The sequence below is a fragment of the Lepisosteus oculatus genome, chromosome 9 (assembly GCF_040954835.1).
Source record: "Lepisosteus oculatus isolate fLepOcu1 chromosome 9, fLepOcu1.hap2, whole genome shotgun sequence".
NCBI classification, from domain to species: domain Eukaryota; kingdom Metazoa; phylum Chordata; class Actinopteri; order Semionotiformes; family Lepisosteidae; genus Lepisosteus; species Lepisosteus oculatus.
Genome location: NC_090704.1, coordinates 33771159 through 33791376, shown reverse-complemented (window position 1 = coordinate 33791376; position 20218 = coordinate 33771159). Strand labels below are relative to the sequence as shown.

The 20218-nt window shown below is 40.4% G+C and overlaps 1 protein-coding gene across 6 annotated transcripts in view; it reads left to right on the top strand.

Annotated features, from left to right (window-relative positions):
- Nucleotides 1-20218, top strand: part of spag9b (sperm associated antigen 9b) — an 81159-nt gene that overhangs the window by 1247 nt on the left and 59694 nt on the right. The window lies entirely within an intron of this gene.

The window sequence follows — 20218 nt, the reverse complement described above, 5'->3', positions numbered from 1 at the left end:
ACAAGCTGGCAGTCATTCACAAACGGATCCCACAGGTGTGCTGGTGTATCAAGCACTTGAGTGGTTCCTCTATCATTATTTTGTAAGAACTGAGATTAGGCACTATTGGGGTACTGAGGTTTCTTGTTTTTTTAATTATATTACTTTCCTTTTAATTTCATCATAGAAATCCATAACATCCTTTCCCCTAGTCTGCATTTATTGTTGTTTGCTTAACATGGACCATAAGTGTCGAAGATAAAGTATGTGCACATGAGTTGTCATGACACTAAAAGTTTCAAGTTTAATGTTTTATTTATGATATTGTGTGAAGAGCAGTACATTTAATTTGGTTAAAAATAAGCAATTATTCAGTGTTTTAAGTTTAGACTTAGTCTTTAATGAATGATTTCATGCTATGAAATGGTTTGAGATACTCTGTCAGGATTTGGGTGTTCACATTGAAATATATAGTGAGTTGTGTAGAAAAAGGGAATGATTTTTAGATTTCTACCCGTGTTAAATGATTTTGTTCCAGTGTTATTTGTACAGTTTTTCTAATGGGAATATTTTGCTAATGCCAGCGGGTTTGTGGATCTGAATTGCAGGTTTGGCAATTCACAGGAACTTATTTTCAGAAATATTCACCCTGCATGACCATTTGCTAAGAGTCCCCTTGTATTTGTGCAAACTATTTGATTTGACATCAATCATTCTTCATATCACTGATGCGGAAAAATGCAGTACTTGTGCCATTTAACAGTGGCAAGGGCTGTTCTGAAGAGCCCCTACCTGAACTGAGTCACTTGCGTGCACCAGCCTAATCTAACTAGCCTATTTTTATCTTCAAGCTATGAAGTTAAGGTGGTGTATCCATAATCAACGAATCTGGAAAAAAACTATTTTAATGAAGAAGTAAATTGCTAAAGGGAAACGACTTGTACAATGAAGACGTCAGTGGCAGTGAGACAACAGATCTCAGAAGCTAATCAAGTTAGAACCAGGTTACTACTGGACTGGGTGAACTCTAAGGAAAGCCAGGTTTGCTGTTGTACAGATGGATCAGTAATTTGCTCTCTTCCCACTGGAACAAAATGTCACCATGCTGGGACATTGGTTTGGACAGCTCTTAGTGCTATAGGCAGGGCCTTCCTTCAGAAGAGATATTAACTCAAGGTCCTGACTACAGTAAATAGGCATTACAATATCACATGGCACTGCTCATAAGACCCGAGTGTGACCTGGTTAATGTCTCTGGAGTTGCACAATTTGCCATCCTTAATTTCTCTCTGAATTCAATTGATTACCAGTTTCTCTATTCTGCACCTTATCTGCTCTATAGTGGGGTTACTGATGGAGAATTTTGCACTTGGGTATTTTAGGATTGCCTTTATCACAGCCCGTATGAGAATCTGTCGCTGTATTCCCTGTTTAATCCTTCATGAATGCTGTAGAACCGTATGGCTGTGCAGTGCAACTCTGTGGATGTCAGCCCTTGCCAGCTCAACTAAATCTCAAAAGCCACAATCACAGCCACCCCACAGCTTCTTCTGTACTCAGATATGATGCATAATGGCAGTAGCAGCAGAAACTTGCATACACAGTTCTGTATTTTGATTACTAACAAACAACATTACCTAGGAGAATGGGAATCATTTCATGTTTCATGCACTTGTCATTTTTAGACCAATCAGAGGCAGATGGGAGATCTTGTGCTTATTGGTTGCCCTGTGGGAACCAGCCCTCCATCTGAATCAAGGCAGTTAGTTTCCAGCCTGTACTGGTTTTGGCTTTGCTACAAGTGGCACATGGGCTTTAGTAATCACAGTAGTGCAAATGCCCTGGATTGGTTTTCTCTTTTGCATTTTATATAGGTTTTATGTCCTAGGAAGTGAAAGTGCATGTTATTCTGAGAATGTTAGAAGAAAGAAAGTCTGTAATTCCCACCAATTAAGCCTTGGGAGCTTTAAGAGCTTGGTCACCCCTGTCTAGGCTCATTATGGAGCAGTGCAGTTTCTCAGAGCTCCTAGTACACGTTGAAATTGTTTAAGCATCTGTGTCCATAGGTGCTGATGTATTATTATGCTATGCAAGGAAGTGGTGCTTTGCTGAGTGGATCCCTGGATGAGGAGAAGACTGTCGTTGACAGACGGGGCATCTCCTTTCACATTGCTTTCCAGGGATGGGGATAGTGAAGCCAAGCTGTCAGAGTTCATACTGTGAAGTCAAGCAGGTATTCAGTAAGCTGCAGAAATCCAGGTTATGTGGCATGTTGAGGTTTACCTGTATGTGCAGTGCTTGGCTAGATTCATACACCCCAGTGTATCTCTCCGGAGAGATGCTGTGTGGGGCTTTGCACTGTCCTGAAGGTTTGGCTTTAGGATACATTTCATATTATTTAACAGCCTGAATCAATGTGGAGCCCCCATATCTTAAAATAAGGCATAAATAAAAAGGACAGAGAACATTTTTGACACTAGGTCTTCTGTACATTTAATTAGATTATAATACAGACTGAATCCTTTGCTCAGGGAGCTGTTAGCTTTTTTTTTCAGTTATTGAGCAAATATGTTGTCTAATTTGACAGGTTTAGAGTTCTGTGACATTGAATAAGCATTAATTGATGCAAAAGATGCCCTTTTCCGGAAGAAAATGCTTGATTAACCTTATGCTATAGTTTTAGCAGAATACGAACACTGCATCCTGATAAAGCTGGTAGGTACTATTTTTGGTGGACTGAATAGTTTTGGATTGAGATGACAGTTTGATTCATTACTTCCTTCAATAGTCCGCTCATACTTTCCATAATTTCATCTGCCCAGTGTATCCCTTGTGCCTCAAGCCTGGTATGAAGCACAAATTCTGACTAAATTAAGAAAGAAGCTTTATGATTTTGGCAGCAGTTATTAGTACAGCATGGAGCAATTATTTGCTTATTCCTGGGGTAGGGCTGGACTAAGGCTGTGACCTCCACAGTTATAGAACCAAGATGTGACAGACTACGTGGACTCCTGAACACAGCGAGAAGAGTCCCTGATCAAATACTTTGCTTTTTAGCTTGCATGGTGGTTTTCATGATATCACACAATTTCTTGATGACGAATACCCAAACTCAGAAATCAAAATTAAAGCTCTGTCCAGTTAGTCCCTTTATAACCCCCTCCCAGCAAATGCAGAAACCAAGAAATCAATTAGCGTAGTCAAATAATCGACATGCATCCTTATTAATAATGCTCGTTGATGTCCGAGCCTTTCTGGCAAGTGATGAGCTTTATTTTATGTGTTCTGATCTGGACATAAATGGACACTAGTGGTGCAATCACTTAGTGTAATTAGGTTCACCAATTCAGCAGTTTTCATTCCTGGCCTGATTAAATTTTAACCGGACACTTAGAACAAACCTGATCAGGCTCCTTCATGTGGGTATGTGTGGTTTTACAGCTGCAGGCATCGCTGCTGGGGAAAAAAAAAGATTGTCGGAGCATTTCAATTACATTTATAAAACTGCAAAGATAAGCAAATGGCAAAACTTAAATGACATCCACTCATCTGCATGTCAGAAAGCAGTGAGTTCTGACATTTTCACTAACCTGCTAGGAATGCTTTTGGCATTGTCTTTTTTACCTGAAATGCTCTTGTTGCATATGTATGTTTCTTTTTTAACTTGGTTAAAATTGGGGGAAAAAGACCTTGAGGATTTGGATGTGATGTATTTTAAAATATTTCTTCTTCTGCCATATTTGTTTTGTCTAGTTTGCAGAAATTGCTTACTAAAGTTATCAAAGTAGAAAATGTGGGCTTGGAGGGCTAAAACAAACATCTTAACACAAATAGTTGTTAGGGTCTGGAACAAACTGTCTTGCAGTGCTATCTTTCCGAGTTGTTTCCCTGGTATCTTTCGTGAAACGGCAAGAAAAAAATCCTCAGATCAATATGTTACAGGCAACGGAATGAGCGAAATGGGCCATGCAGCCCTTGTTTCACATGTACAACTCTGACAACCTTTCCAGCAAAAGTAGCTTCCAGAAAAATGGGGGAAAAAAAATCAATTTAAAATAACTCATTAATTGAGAATAGTGTTTCCCCACTGCGGTTTATGTGTCTAAGTGGCATTATGGCTCAGCTCAAAGTTCAGGTGTAGCTGCTGCAAACTCAAAGAGATAAGCTTTGCAAAGCAGTTGTGCTGCAGCAGGCTGTAAAGTGTCTTCACAAATGGCTAGGCCTCTTGGTTCTGTGTTGTTGCCTTGACAACACGTGATGAGTGTCTCAGTATTGTGGTTTCGGTGTCCAGTTCTTGAGGCCGTTTTGCCTTGCTTTGTGACTGTGCTCCCCCTCTCTGGTGATGTTAAAACATGAGATGATGATGTAATTGTTCAGTGACACATCACCACTATCTTCCCAGCCAGCAGACAGCTGGAGAGAGCTGCCAGCTACACAGTTACACTTAGTCATTTTCTTGGATTGTTTCTGCTGAGTTGGAAGGCTATGATGTTTATTCACAATGCTGATCTGCTTTTCTTCTTGGCATAAACTGGTTAGGAAGTGATTTTGGACACACCCAAGTTAACCTCTTCCCTTGTATCCACTACAGTTATTATACATGCGTTGTAATCACTGTCATATGGGTTTTAAAGTTACATGGACAGCCTAAGAAGAAGACAGTGTTTTTCAGTTCACTTTAAATTGTTCAGTAACAGTACTCAGTCTCTTTTTTGGTTTGTTTTACTTTCTCATAAACGAAACATAAGAGGATGGTTAGTAATTAAGCTTCAGGTCTGCTTTCCTTTACAGGCCTCTTAGTGTGTAATAAGAAATATTTTCAGAAGAAAGAAATATTGGTACCTAGAAGATCAAATCAATTATTGTTTTTCCACTCAGGGCAGGGGGGAGAAAACATACTTTTTAGTTAAAAGATGGCAGTATTTTATGCATACAGAAAAAAAATGCACAAAGCTTCTACCATTTGGTAAATTGATTATGAAAGAATAATGTAAGTGATTATTTGCTGTGAAAGAGTTAGAGGCTGCCGGTGGTATTCAGACAAGGACATGTCTCTAAACTGAACTTTTTACCATCAAATTGGCTTTATTTCTGCCCCAAAACCTGGGGATTTATATCTGAATTTCTAGACTGCAATTACAGAATGCTATAAACAATAAGATTTTTTTTTCTTTCAGTGCTAATTAATATGCAAGGTGTGCTTTTATGAACATGTATCTTGAGAGGCACTTTTTAATGGTGATGTGTTTCAGCGAAACGTTTTCAGTGAAATATATTTCTGTCAGCCTCTTCAGCATTGATAGTTCAACCTAATGCGCGGGTTACAGTTTAGGACCAAAGTGCTGTATTGGAAATCTGCTCTGGTTTATTCTTGTCTATTTTTTTTTTATCGGCGCAAAACCTCAAGGCAGCAGTTTTTTTTAGTGAGAAAGTCCACTTTGCAACATACAAATTTTAATTGGGGGGGAAGCCCTTATGTAAATAATCTGCCTAGTTGTAGAGCTTGGGGTTTCATAGATGCAACCAGAGAGAATTTGATTCTGAGGGTATTGAAGTAGTTTAAAAGTGCCTTTAAATGCTGTTTTTAAGTTCAAGAATAATCCATAAGAAACAAGGACAGGGTTATTCTTGAAATTGTCACGTCCCCCACAGATGTGTATGTTTGTGTGTGCAGTGATGTTACATGGTTCCGCTTTTTCTAGCAACTCTTAGCAGTTTGGTCATTTGTGGTCTAAGACAACCTCCAGTCATATTCTTAACCGGTTACTGCAGCGTGCTTTCCCACTGCAGGACTTCTGAGGAAAGCATGTTTCCTGAAAGCATTTGTTGGAGACTTGTGGGAATGATGCAGAAAACCGAAGGCTTGACGAGACCCTTGAGCTTGGATGTAAGGTCTGAAACGAAGAGGGCGTCGTTTCAAATTTTGATAGTTGCTGTGCCATGTCTTTGCGTCTGTCATTGTCATGGGTTGAAAGGGTCTGTGTTACCAGTGAGCGCAGCCGCACTTCATTCTCTGCTTTCCACAGCCTGTAAAAGCCAAGACGGAATCTCATTTTCAGGACGGACGTCTTTGTTGGGGGATTCTTTACAGGGACGAGGAAGTAAAGCAGTCTCTGTGGTTACACAAAAAGTATAAACCCTTAATTGGGGAAAGAGGTTCAGTAAGGTCTGCAGCACAATGAATGCAGGCTTTTCAGATGGCATCGTTCAGGTGGCTATTAAGTTACTGTGAAGAAACTCATAAGCATTTCGGTTCAAGGATCCTATTACTACACTTCTTCGTTAATTTCCTGCTGTTTTACAAAAGCTTGGTGTAATCAACAAATGGTAAATGTTTTCTAAACAAAATAGCACATGATCTCCAATGCTTTGTGGCTGCACTTCTCCCCACAGTAAATGCTGTTCACACAACTCTTCTCGGGGGTTAGAGATCATCAACTACTGACCACTGTTGTCAGGTGTGCTATACATGTTACACGAGCATAACTGCATTAAGGCACATGTCCAAAAATGCAAATCAGCCATGCAATGGTGACGAAATAAATTATTCTTTGTGGATACACTGTAGAAAAGTCAACTGCAATACTAATTTCCACTTTAATATGTCCTGCATTGCTGAATTTATAGCATGCAGAAACCATGTGTTTTGTGTAATACAGCTTTCAGAGGTGCAACACAATTTCCTTTCAGGATTCTTATTAGGTCTCCCAGAGACTTTTCAGTGATTCCTTTTTATCACTATTGCTGCAGTAGATTTATTGATCAGGATAGCTGAAACAATCATTAGGTTTTTTGGCAGGGTATTTCAGGAAAATGTGCTTTACAGCCCAGTGGGCTGTAGTGTTAAGCAGTATTATAACTCTGTGGGGTACTTGAATGAAGTCGACCCTCCTCCGGTCAGGCATAAAGAGATTTCAAAGCTTCAACCTGCCTGGCCCTTGAGAGTCTTTTTGTGGAGCACACTGCAGCCCACAAAATAGCAGTCTTGGCAGCCTGCGGCAGTCAGGACAGTGAGAATGACTGAGGGGAGGGCGCAGAGGTAGAGACAGGGTGAGGCTGTCCAGGCTGTGTGTACATTTGATTCCTGGGAAGCTCAGCACAGGAAAGGGGATCTTTGGCCTCTCTGAAGGCAAATTCCAAGAACCAGACTGTGAATCTTTTTGCTGCTGTCATCATGTATAATAATCTCCTTATTCCCTTCTGAAAAAGAGCTGTTGTTTTTGAGCAAAGTGCAATAGCACTGTAAACAATCTTGGATACTCATCATCCAGTTGCATTTGTTTTCCATAAGTTTAAAAGCTTGGATTTGGAGAACAGTTTTGATATTTTTTTTTAAAACCTCTTTTTTGTTTGAGGGTCATAATCTTAAGCTGGGTGGAAGGATTCAATTACCCTTTTCATGTATAAAAAAGGCATGCTGTTAACTCTTCTGAGGGTTTACCAGCCTTTTTATTTGAGACATAAGCATTTAAGGGAGTGGGTTTTTAGACTTGGCAGCCAGATATATTTAGTACTGGAAATTCCTTTTCATTAATTTGCTGACTAATGTTTTAATGCAGCAATTTAAAGCTTCTCCATTTCCATCAATTGTAATTTTTCTGCAGCCACCAGACTCGTAGCAGAATGACAATCCTCAACGAGGTTTCTTTTCCTGCTGCTGCTGTCCTGCTCTGTTTGTAAAGCCTTTTGACAGCAGTGTCTTTCCAATCCCCTCCCTCTTGGTGACCAAGCTGTCTGACCATGCATGGTGTTACTCTGGTCAGTTGATATGGTCATGCAGCTACAGCATAGCACTCTCACTTTGCTGAATTTGGGACCAGACAGATATAAAATTTTAATCACTGCATAAGCTGTGACTGTGCTCTTACCTTTAGAATTACTTTCCTTCAGGTCTGGCACCTGTTCCCAGATCATATGACGGAAATAGGATTTCTCTTACTAATTTAACAGTCTCATCACCGTACAGGTCCCATTTGCTGATTAGCTGTATGTGGCCATTGCCCAGCTTTTCCTACTGGGAACACCAGACCATATCAGGAACTGAATTGTGCTTCAGCCTCTGCTGCTCCTGTCTGCCCAGGCAGCCTTGGCATAATCTTTATTGGATCTTGCACCTGAAAACCTGATCATTTTGCTGAGGTGAAAAGTGCTAATGATAGTGTTAGTGTTATCTTTATACTTCTGAATTAGAATTGCCCATTGTTAGTAAAATGGGCCTACAGCTAGAACCCCCATGCAAGCAAGAAAGAGACAGAATATTTGTGCGTGTCCTGTGACTGTGGCTTTGTTTTGGAACGATGGCCCAGTGTGAGCAGCAGAGCTTGGCTATCAGAAAGAGTGGGCAGCACAGTCCCCAGGGATTGTGTCGTCGGACCACAAAGCTTCCGGTCAGCTGCAGGGTGTTGAGGGAGGGCAGCTGAGGATACCCTTGGCCATCATCGAACCTACCCCAAACCCCTGCCACTGCCATGGAAACTCCCAGCCAGTTAAGGGCATGGCTCAGATCTGAACCGTCACCGGACTCTGGGGCCCAGCCTGCAACGTGAATGGTTGAAGTCCTCGGGTATTTCAGTTCTGATCAGGCTGCTGGGTTATATACTGAGCACGAGGGTTCCAGGTTCTGGGATGTGTGCCTGTGATCTGGTACAGGGTAAGGATCCTTGCCAGCTGAGTCCTGAGGTCCCTTGTAGAAAGCAGCCCTTCTTCTGAAGGGGGATTTCTCTAGTTAGGCTTAGTTTTATAAATGAATGGTTTTACGCCTGACCTTATTTTTATCCCCTTTGCCTGATTTTAAGTGGCTAATTCTTCTATTTAAAGAAACCTAGAACACTCAGCATCAAAACTCTTGAGCTGTGGGCAACCTTTCTTGCGAGATTGAAAATAAATAGCTGCCAGGAAGGGATGTTTTTTTCTGATTTCTTCTTTGGTGTGTGTGATTTCTTGCTACATCTTTAGCAATTTTTTTATCATTGACAGGCAGATTTGTTCAGAGATCCCCAGTGTTAATTCAGGTTATAGCACCATAACAGGAGATGCACAATGACACACATTTTTAAAATAGCCATGAAACTCAAGAGGCTAAATGATGCATCCTGTTCCTCTTCCTGTTCCCCTTATATGTTCACACAAACTCAGATTTGTAGCTGGGGCTCAGTATGACATAGCAGACAGATTAGAAGTCATCTTGAAGACTTGAATTAAATCACAGTTCATAAAATTTAAATTTGAATTTAAAGGAATTTTAAAGAAAAATAAGTATGTTGACAATCTAAATTAACTTTGTCAGAAGATCAGACTATGGACATTGTTTTACTGCGATGTATTGCTCCTAAATGTAAATCTCTAGATTGGTTGCTTATAAAGTCACGTACTCAGTAGTTCTTGTTATTGACTTTTAAGGCTTTAAACAATCTGGCTTCATCATACATCTCTGAACTCCTCCATATGAATACTCCCTCCTGTAAGCTCTATTCAGCTCTGATCCTTTGCTCGCTGTACCTAGGACTAAATCTCCGGCTTTTGGCCACTGCTCCATTCTCATGGAATGCCTTTCCTCCAGCTCTTCGAGAGACAAATACTTTGACTCTCTTCAAATCTAAATTCAAAACTCGCCTTTTTACTATGGTCTATGTCTGATTGTATTATAGTTTTTCTTTCTTTATCACTGTATAGAGTGTCCTTGAGTTTGGAAAGGCACTATATAAATAAAAGTGATGATGATGATGATGATTATTATTGCTACTATTAATAATATCACTGTCGTTGGGCAGAACACGCTTCAGTATTTGATTAGGCAATTTTTTTCTTGCTTTTCTACAGACCACACCAGTTTGTCCAGTAGTGTCTGTCTCTTGGTACATACCTCTCGGTGTTTAAATTATTTTCTGATGAGATGCTTTAATGAAACGCTTTGCTTATCTAGGGATATATTAAATAAGAAAAACCCCAACATTTCAGTTAGTTTCCTCTGCTGTGTTCACTGCATGATTTCATGAACATGCTTTTTGCCTCTCCCTGCCAGTTTTTAGGTATTTTTTCAGTGTAGAAAAGTGTTGGATGGATAGATCTAGAGACCTTTTTTTTCCTCTTTCTGGGCTACCAGCAGCAATTATGACCTACACCCCTAATGTTATGCAGCAGACATTTCACTGCAGAAATGTTCCACTGTGATCTGCCTGCAGAGTTAACAAGTAGGTTTTGGTGGCACTACTGTGTTGAAATAAAAAAAACAATGTTTCTATTGGGTTAAAAGATGTATTCACAAGCCTGCTTGTTTACAGTGTCGTAGGACCGCCCACATTTGTTGCCTTGTTCTGAATTGCAGAAACGGTGCTGCACATACCTGGATAATTTATCTATTTTGTGGTGTAAAAAATCCAATTTACAAGTTACCATGTATATTTTACATTTATTACGCTTTTAAATGCACTTATCAAAGCTGATTCTTTCTAACCTTAAAATAGTATTGCAGTTCCGTTCTAAATAAAGCTCTCCTCCCAGACACAACTCGGTTTCAACTCGGTCTCCATTTTTTCTTTGGCAGTGCTGTGTTTATGTTCTCATTCCCTGATGAAATGCCTTTCATTTTCAACTGGAAATGCGCTGAGGAATGAGGAAGCCTGAATAAAATAACTTTTACGCTGAGATCCTGCTGTCCTACGGAGCTGAAGGAATTTGTGAGGAAGTCCCTGCCCATTGTCTAAGGAAAGAGCAGAAACTGGGCTCTCCTGGATTGAAATTGGTACATATCTCCCCTTTGCTGAAAGAACTGGCATACTTAACTGTGGCTGTTCTAAATAATGTGCTTTAGAAAGCATTTATCCCAGAAGTTCTGCAGAACTGCCGAAGTTAGTCCTTTGTGTTTTTGCCAGCTGGAATGTGAGCCAGAGTAGTAGTAGGAGGCTGAGAATGCTCTTCTGCTCGATGTTTTGATCCTGTGCTGTTTTGTGACCTCTTATTAATCAACAGAAAGCATATCCGATTTAAACCTTCTGTCTGCTAATGTTCACGCTGAAAGCTTCAAAATTCCCCTTCACGAAACTGCTGCCTGGACAGGACTCTAAACAAATAAGACAGTGGCTTTGCCGGGGGCTGACCGCTGCTAAGCTGAGCGCCCGAATAAAATTGAGTAGCTAGCGCCCGCAGGCCTTAACGCCAAGGGAAGAATCAGTCTTGGAAGCTGGATTGCTTTCAGGTCACATGAGGCTTTGTTCCTGTGAGCGAGCCAGAGGCCTACCACGCTGCTTCCCTTGCTGTTTGTGTCTGGAAATCGAAAACCTCCTCAGAAACCACACTCGCGTTTCTCGTCTATCTTTTAGCTTGTGATGTTGGCCTCTGCCCTTTCAGCTTCAGCTTGGCCTTCGGTAAAACTCATTCTTCACAGCAGGGTAGATGGATGTAAAATGTGGGGCAAAACTAAAATAACACGATGTCGGTTAATGGAAGCACATGGTCTCGCTCACTAAAGCAGTTTAGTATATTGCATTCGTACAGTATCCACAGTCCCACATTATGCACTGTGTGTTCCTCCTGACAATATTTTTGCTCTTTATTTTCTGCCCAGCTCGTCTAATGTATCATGAGATCTGACTGGCTTGGCTCCGTTAATCAAAAGGTTGTGCATGCACACCCCTGTGTCATAAAGAGTTACCAATTTACTTGCGAAGCAGTTGTCTCAAGAATGGCCGTTTCTTTTCAGAATGTTTAAACTTCTGAGTATATCAAATGCTGCACATTTGAGCCAGGAGTATGTTTTGTTGTCCGATACCAGCACCCCCAGAGAAACCTTTGGGGGTGATACAGGGATGTGACAGGATGTAAAAAAGATTTTAAGAAGAGACTAAACATTAGCAGGCAGTTCTTAATATTAAGAGGGGCTCCTCTGCACTCTGCTGCTCCCATATGCTACTGTATTTAGAATTGCATTCCTGCGCTATTTGTTGGACTTTTTTTGAGTTGTGAAGTTGAAGTTTCCACACTTTAAAAAAAGGTGGGAAGCTGAGAGAAGGCACCCTCAGAGTTTGGGGCTTGGAAAGGAATGAGTGGGACATTATTCTTGACCTGACCCAAGATTTTTCCGCCCCATCCTACCCATGACCCCATTCCCATCTCTTACACGTTAGCACCTTTCCAAAGAAATGAGCAGAGTAAAAAAAGGGCCACACTGCCCTGTTTACAGCCCAGAAACATTATTTTTTTAACCTTGCATAGCAACAGTGTCAAGACAGTTGGTGTTAACTAACATTGCATATATTTACCAGCTTGTGGTGATTTCTAAGGGATTATTGAGGTGGAAAAAGCTTTATTTTGTGAAAATCGGGTCTCATGAAGTGTGCAGTTTTTAAAATTAAAAGCATAGTGCAACCTGTGTCTTTGTAAATGGGGCTCAACCTTAAGGATGTGATTGTCACAGCTGTGGCAGAAACCATTAATTGGCGCTTTTGCTCTTTAAATGATGTATTCTGGCAATACACTGTTCTGTTGTCTACTGAGGTAATCTGCTAATTTAGTATTTGGTAAATTCAATACCATAGTTTACCTGTGAAATTTACATCTTTTTTTAATCTTGGCACTCATACTCCTTACATGTGATATCACATGACATGCTGGGCTTCATAGCTGGGCCTGTAGGATATGCTGTGTGAGCAGCTGCATGCATAGACTAGTGTTTCTAGTCCATTGCTGAGGGATGCGTAAAAACGCTTCACAACACCTCCAGGTTGTTAGTCCAGAAACTTGTCACCGTCTTGTCATGCGAGTTGCAGCGCTATCCATAGTACTTGAAGTTCCTTCTTCAAGAGTAGTAGCTGCCAGGATCTTTGGCAACGCTGCTGTAGGATTGTGTGGCCACAGTAATGGCACAACAGTCTGGACAGTTGTAATGTTGTTTTAATAATTTCTCATTAATAATTATATTCCTGCATTAATTAGATTGAAACCTTATACCATGGATATACCTCCATCGATCCATTTTCGATCTGCTTTATCCTTTTCAGGGGCACAGGGGAACCTGGCAAACAATTGGCACAAGGCAGGGTACACCCTGGATGGGACACTAGTTCAGTGCAGGGCACAGAGACACACTACACACACTCACTCCCAGAAGCCGGTTGACCTGCAAGTATGTCTTTTGCCTGTGGGAAGAAATTGGAGCACTTTGAGAACTCCATGCAGACAGCACCCCATCAAACCCACGGCCCCAGTGCTGTGAAGCAGCAGTGCCAACCACTGCACTGCCACTCTTGTAATTACCTAATATATTTCAAAAGCTTTTTCTGTCTGTGCATGTTTAAGGTAGAAAAAAGTATGAATGATGTTGGATTGAGCGCTCTGTATGTAGTTGAAGTTTATGAAAGTTAATGTAGTTTGGCTTCTAGTAATTTTGTCCTTTTACCATTAAATGCAGAAGTTGACAGTTCAGTGGTCTATTTTTAGGTATTCTGAAACAACCAGCCTCAGCTGAAATTTCCCCTTTCACCTGGGTTGTTATGTGAGTGCACTTCTCCCTCAGGCCAGCTTCCCCTGGGCCGTTCCTCCATTGCAGAGAGCGTTGTTCTTGGTTAACAAAGGCACTCTTTATGTTGTTGCTGTGCATGTGGAGATGCAGCCTCCAATACTGTACCGGGGCCACGGATACAATATTTTTGTTATTCATGTGGTGTCACCCTTGAATCATGCCTTCTTTTCTCCAGAGGGCTGTTCTCCCTCCAAGCCCCACATGACCTCTGTAAATACTGAAACAATACCTGTGCTTATTTTCCACCAAAAAAAAAAAAGCTCTTGGAAACCCACTAAAAAGCTAGTTATGTAATGATTTTTTTTTGGCTTCTGTGTGTGAAAGAATGAGTCCTTTCTGAATGCGCTTTGGGAGCCAAGAATTATATCTGCGGATGCCTTGATAGAGCAATTTTTGTGTGCCACAAAAATTTTTTTTGGTGTGGGGACATTTGCTGTGGCTGACGTAAAACCTAGTGTGTGATTTCAGTCATTATAAACTACAATTTAATTTTTAGATTCACCTGAAGTTATGAAGGTGACTTACCTGTACTGTCAGGTTTTCAGTATGTGTTTGTCCCTTGTGCGTCGATGGTTGGATGAGTAATTTGCTGCTGTAATTTGAATTCTTCCTAGATTATTGCACAGTTGCAAGAACAGGTGTCTCTGTTCCATCCTGTATCAAATGTGAGCCAATTCACAGGAACAGCTTAACTACTACTTGATAAGATGATCAGGTGTATATTTAGAAGAGGCGTTGCTGTTAAAAAATGACTTAAATGAAACAGTTCATTACATTTAATAAATTCGTGAATTTTGTTTCAGACGTAGATTGAAAATGTACAAGTGCAAGGCTGTAGGTTTGCGTTTGAAGCAAAATGACTGTTGTGTGTAAGAATCCCAGCATCATTAGCACTGACTCTGTACTTTGCCTAGGACAGCCATGGTAGCAATACTGGGCCTCAATAAATAGCAAAAATGCTAATGAGAGAGTGCATGAGCTTCATTGTATTTTGATTGAAAGCTCTTCCACATTGCATTGACTTTCTCATGATGACCTTCATTGAAACAGAGGAAGTGAGTAGAGACGGGAGTTTCCAGGAAAAAAGCCCTTCCTCTCATTTTTTTTGTCCTCTGTAGACATGTTCATAGGAGTAGAATTGTTTTGTGCAGCCACCCTGTATGACTATATGAACTCTAGTGAGGGATAGTCACATCCTGCACTTGCTTAATGCATCTTCTCTGTGAAAAGAACAGAATTGTAAGGGAGGTGTTGGCAAATGGAATCATTCTTTGCCCTGGGCACCTATTGCAGTGCTGAGTGGCCAAGCCAGGTCTATAGGACACCTCCTTCAGTATTGAACCCTGGATTATCTCAGCTGGGTGCTTTGATATTATTTCCTCCAAGAGAAGATGCACTTTTAGCCTTGTGACCAATATATCAGGAGATAATCGGAAAGAAAAAAATAATAGAGATAATTGATTCCTTGAAGACCCTTGGGCAGCCACTTGTGGTTTGTCTCTGGGAGTGTGCAGTGGGGAGTGCTGTATTAAATTGGAGAGCAAATTGGGTTGTTTCCTGAGGCCTAATTTTTTCTGTTGAGCTGCTTGGTAGTGATTTTGTGGTGGTGGCAGTCCACATTATAAATATCTAGTTAAAGCTGAGCAGTGAGGTGTTGCTGAATCTTGGTAAAAACTTTGGAAACCATGTCAAAGCAGAATATGCATAACATAAATAGCAAGTATATGTTCTAGGCCTGCTAAAACCATGGCAACTGAAAGTGCCACAGTGTGTCCTGCGCGTCTCCCTCTCCCTGAGGGCATCTGTCCGTTTTCCAGACGGCTCTGTGGCTCATACTTTCTCTCCACATGTGGCCACGTCTTCCTTCTTTCACAATTGTGGGGCTTGTTTTTGTTTTCCTCCATTTTCTGTAGGCCGCTATCGCTGGAAGCTAAGTATCCAGGTCATTGGGCTGTAGAATAATTAGATTCACCTCCTCTAGGACATACAGTATTGGCAGGCTGCTAAGAAAAGATGCATTGAAACAGACGCCTGGACGTTCGTGATGTAAAACGGCTTCTGTTGCGAGAGGGGTGTGTTATTAGCAGAGCCACCTGCTTGTTGGTCACCCGTGACAGCACAGAAACGGCTGCCTTTTCTTAAACTTAACTTTATTCAGCGTTTAAGGTCACTCATCCAGGGAGATAGCTGCAGGTCTTGCATTTAACACTGAAATATTTAGTGACTAAACTACTGTTTCATTAGACTTCATGAAGCAAACACACTCTTACCCTGTTTGCATAAACTTATGTTCAGTGCATATCAGCCACTGGAAGCCTCAGCCGCACAGAAGATGTGGTGAAAGGCAGCTGTCATCCTCCTCTTCCATCACTCAGCCAGAGTTCCTGTTCTCCCTGCTGGGCCACTTGCCTGAATGACCTTTGGGTTTTTCTTTAGCACATAGTACAGAGGTTTTCACCTGACACTGAGGAGGGGAGGTCTCCTTCGAAACAAAGTGATACTCTTCAAAGCCAAGTTTAGAAATGTAAAACCACCACTGTTTAGTGGATGTGCTCTAGTAGTACTTACAGCTTATCTGCAGCTCAGCTTGTATTTTAGAGTTTAATATAGCTCTGCTTTCATATTAAGAGGATTCTATTGAAAAATGAACAGTCCCAAACTGTGTGCTCCTCCTGCCAATATAGTTGTACCTATTTTCTGTCCACATATGTGTACATATGCCTTGTATATGAATCTTGTATCTAGTTTAAGTTCTCTGTTTCTCACACTTCAAGTGACTCTTGTTGTGCTGTATATTTTCTTTTTTTTTCCCTCATGCACGATTCTTTTAGTCCTGATCTGGTTCTTGCTATGGTTCCATATGGGCATCTGTCTCACCGCTGGGTTATTAACGGTGCTCTGAAATGTTAAGAAGAGATGATGTACAATACTTCACAAAAGAGATTTATGCAGGTTAATGCCCCCAGGTCATTCTTTGAAGCCCAGGTTTGGAGTGGATTAGATCCTTTCTACTGGCAGGCCTTTCAAGTCCTGACTGGCCATAAAGGGTAACAGAACCCAAAGAAAGTCTTTCTTTGTGGTGAATAAAAATTAGAAAGCCTAAAGCCGTTTTAAATTGCATGCAGATAACTTTCTAAAGTGTGGTCATATGAAGTCTGTCTGCTAGGTCATATGATAAGTTGATAAATTAAGCTGGCAAAGCATATGGGCTGTGCTATAGACCACATGTGTACTTTAAGTCTTCACATGCCAGCTGATTGAACTTTAACTTATGACTTTTTCTCTGGTTGTGTGTTGGTTACCTGTGCTGTCCATCCATCTGTGTGCAGCAGAGAGCTGTGGTGTAGGATGCGTCTGACTTTTAGTTCTGCTGAGACAGATTTATTCTGTAATTCTCTGTTGACTTGCTTAAGCCTCTTAGCAGCTGAGTATTTGCCACATAAAGGAAAAGGGTTTTCCCCGCTCTGAATCAGGATTCTGACAGTGAGCAACTGCAGTCTTCAACTTTGACAAATGGATCTTCTGGTGCTCATAGAAATGAATTTTCTACAAGCTCCCCCTTAAAGAATTTAACCCAGATTTTTAGTAGAGTTTCCAATAAGGTATCGGCAGATATGAAAGGACCAATTTTATGAGGTGTCCACCAAAAGAATGCATGGCAATTTTCTTTGTGTTCTGATAAATCCCTCTGTAATTTGCATCGATTGTGTGCAACTCAATAAATTAAAACAAATGTAAACCCCCACTGTACTGTCCAGACATCTTTCCTGTGTACATTACCATCCCCATAAATTTTCAGTTATACAAAGAAGTAAAAAAAAAATTGATTGTGGACTATAGGATCTTCATTTACCTGGATGACGCAGTTCTGCTGGAAAACAGAATTGTCTCTGCAGAATTGAGATTAATCTTTAATATGATTCCTCCTTTATGTGAAGGACCTTTTATTTATTAATGATTTAACTCAAGGTGGCACAGACACTGGTCTTCCTTTCTGGACAAAGGGCTTGTGTATTCTTCTTAATCACCTCTATGAACTTTGCTCTAGCAGTTTGTTTTTCTTTGTGGGTTTTAGTACCTGGAAACATTGTGCTAAGAAAGTGGATAATCCAAGGAAGTTGCACATCTCCAGGGTAGCCCAGCAAGGGCGGCAGAAAACATCTATGATCTGACAGCAACAGAAAATATGTATTTTTGGATAGGGTGTTGTTAAAGCTGCATCCATTTATGAACTACTTATGTATTCTAACTGCCTTTTACTTGCCAGTAAATGTAGATCACCAGCAAACCTCTGTGCTGTTATGCTCATAGCATTGACAATCATTATTGCTGCCCCAGCATTTTCTTTAAGCCTGTAAAGAATCCTTACCCACCTCCACTGTTGGCCCTGTGTCTGCGGCTGCTGGAAATGACAGTGTCTTGCAATCATGACTAGACTGCTGTCCTCCTCTGTGAACAAAGGTCTGTACAGAATCGGTCAGGATTGTATCCATGTCTAAACAAGCTGTCCTTCCTTGACTTTGTCCAGGATCCCTTTTAGGAGGCCAAGAGATGGATTTTTATTTTTTATTTTTTAAACTGAGTTGCATTGAGATTGTTTTCACCCTTTTCTTCACAAATGGACTCGTGGTGTATTGAGAGAATATTTAAATTGGATGTGAATACTTCACTTTGAGTTAAACAATACGGATATTGTGTAATTTCCAGTACTGCTTTAGTTCTTATTCTGTGGATGACTACTATCAACCAAAATAGGTTTTAGTTGATCAGTTACAGCAATTATCGCTTGTGATAAAGGCCCAGATAGAACAAAACCCAGAAGAGATGGGTACTCTGGAACTGAGAACCACTGTGATTTGTAATTATTAATGCAAATTCTCAGATACCAAAAAATCAGTATATTGAAATTAGGGCTGGGCGATATGGCCAAAAACATTATCACGATAAAAATGTTCATATCAGTCAATATTGATAATTATCACGATGTCAAATCATTATTTCTTTCAAGTTTAAAGGCAGATTTTTTTCTCCTGAGTGAAAGTTAAAGAAACCAGACAGCTAATTGGTAAATTAAACAACTCTTTATTTTAAGAACACAACAAACACTTGCCAAACAGCAGAAACATTAAACAAATCTGAGGTTGAGAGTATTCAAGTCTTTTTTTTAATGTCAAAATACGGATGAGTAAAATTTACTAAATTAAATATCTTAATAGAAAAATTAAATACTGCAGTGTGACAAAACACACATAGAAGATGGCTCAGACAGACTGCAAAGTTTAAGTGCTCTGTTTTATGTCTGATCTTAAAAAGCCAAAATATCTCCAAATTACCGAAGTTGAATGACCTTTTCTGTCGACGATGTCATCGTCCTTCGAGCTGGTCGTTGGCAGCACTGCATTTGCTTCAGTGTCGCTCATTTCTCCACTCTAACTAGAATCCTGTCAGCCACCACCGTGTGGGTAAACACCACCACGTTAGCTGCCCGGTGTGCAAAGCATAAACATATATCTCGAACTTTTGTTAAAATTATATCTAGGAAAATTATATCGCGATAATTATCGTTATCATATTATTGCCCAGCACTAATTGAAATCATGATTACATTAATAACAGTCTAATTATTTTTGCTCTAAACTTAGTTTTAAGTGTTTTTTTCTCCTTGAGTGTTGACTTCACTTAAGTAAGATCTTTTCCTCTTGATTAACATGTACTACGATACTGAATATGTATTCCAACTCCCTTAGATATGGTACTAACTTCTATACTAAGATATATGTTATTATATTTCCTCATATTGAATACGTTTTTCCCCTTAACTTACGTTAAACATGCTTTTTCTCCTCTTAACTAGTTTGAAGTTACTCTGCGACTCTTAAAATCAAGGAGTGCTGATAAAAACATACAGCTAGTAGGAGTTAATTGTGTATACAAGAAGAGGCTCCACAGCCAAAATATGGTACTTTATTTTTTTTTTAATGTAACTGGCCACAGGCTTCCAGTTTGCTGTCAGCTCATAGTGAGTGTGCTCCATACAGCAGTAAAATATATCAAAACTTACTGGTTCGAAACTGAATGCTAACCTGGTCGGTGTCTTCAGAAAGTTATTTTAGTGACATTCAGTATTCTAAATTGCAAGAGGGCCAATCTCAGAACATTGAGACAGGAGCTTCTTACAGTTTAACATAAGTTGTGGTGTAATAGACATCCTCTGCTGGACCACAACAGAAAAATGGCTCCTTCCTGAGCAGAATGGTTAAAGCTGACGCAGACAGTTTAATAGAGCTGCCATTGCCCCTGGGCACAGTCGAGTCTGGGGCAGACAGTAGTGGAGCAGAGCACTGTCAATAAATCATGTGTGGGTCACCGTGTTACCCATAGTATCGACAAACACAAGGGTAGCTTGGCAGTTTCCCATGTTTTGTTGTTTAATAAACTACACATGATTGTGTAGGAAGGGTTAGAATTGAGTTCATGGTAAAGTAATGAAGCACATGCTTCAGGTGATGGGCTTGTTGTTCATGTGTGACTGGGGTTCACGCCCGATTAAGGAGCTGATATTAACGAATCCGTAGATGTCCAGAAGGCAGAGGGTGAGCAGCATTCGAATCACAAGACAGATCTCACCCCAGACCGATTGAAATCTCCTAATTTTCGTTGGGAGAACTATGCCTGTGGTTTAAAGCAGTGTTCATGAGGATTAACAAAGCTCTATTAGAAAAA